The sequence below is a fragment of the Myotis davidii genome, unplaced genomic scaffold (genome assembly GCF_000327345.1).
Source record: "Myotis davidii unplaced genomic scaffold, ASM32734v1 scaffold1439, whole genome shotgun sequence".
Lineage (NCBI taxonomy): Eukaryota > Metazoa > Chordata > Mammalia > Chiroptera > Vespertilionidae > Myotis > Myotis davidii.
In genome coordinates, this window is record NW_006292342.1 from 1,332,963 (window position 1) to 1,333,315 (window position 353).

The window sequence follows — 353 nt, forward strand, 5'->3', positions numbered from 1 at the left end:
TCCTGGCGGGAGAGGTCAGGGCCCTGGTGGCGGCCTGGTACCTCCCCGCCCAAGCCCTGCTTCTTCTCCACGGTCTGCAGGGGCCCACATGCAGCTGTGGTGCGAGGCTCCAGCCAACGGGCATTGATGGTGGCAAGTGTGAGACTCAGGAACAACAGGCAGAGCTGTTGGAAGTAGTGGGAGGTGAGCCCTGGAGAGGGTCCTTCTGCACCCTCAAAGTCCCGAGGGGCTGGGGGACAGCAGAGGGTCAAAGCCAGGCCTCCCCCTCTTCCCACAACCCAGATTAGGGCCCCCAACCAGAGCTCCAGCTCTAATAACCTGAAGCTGGCAGGAAAAGCTCCATATCAGCACCT

The 353-nt window shown here is 62.0% G+C and overlaps 1 protein-coding gene across 1 annotated transcript in view; it reads right to left on the reverse strand.

The window, feature by feature from the left end:
- The window catches only part of TMEM205 (transmembrane protein 205), a 3,099-nt gene that overhangs the window by 1,174 nt on the left and 1,572 nt on the right, over nt 1–353 (reverse strand). The gene's annotated exons all lie outside the window — the stretch shown is intronic.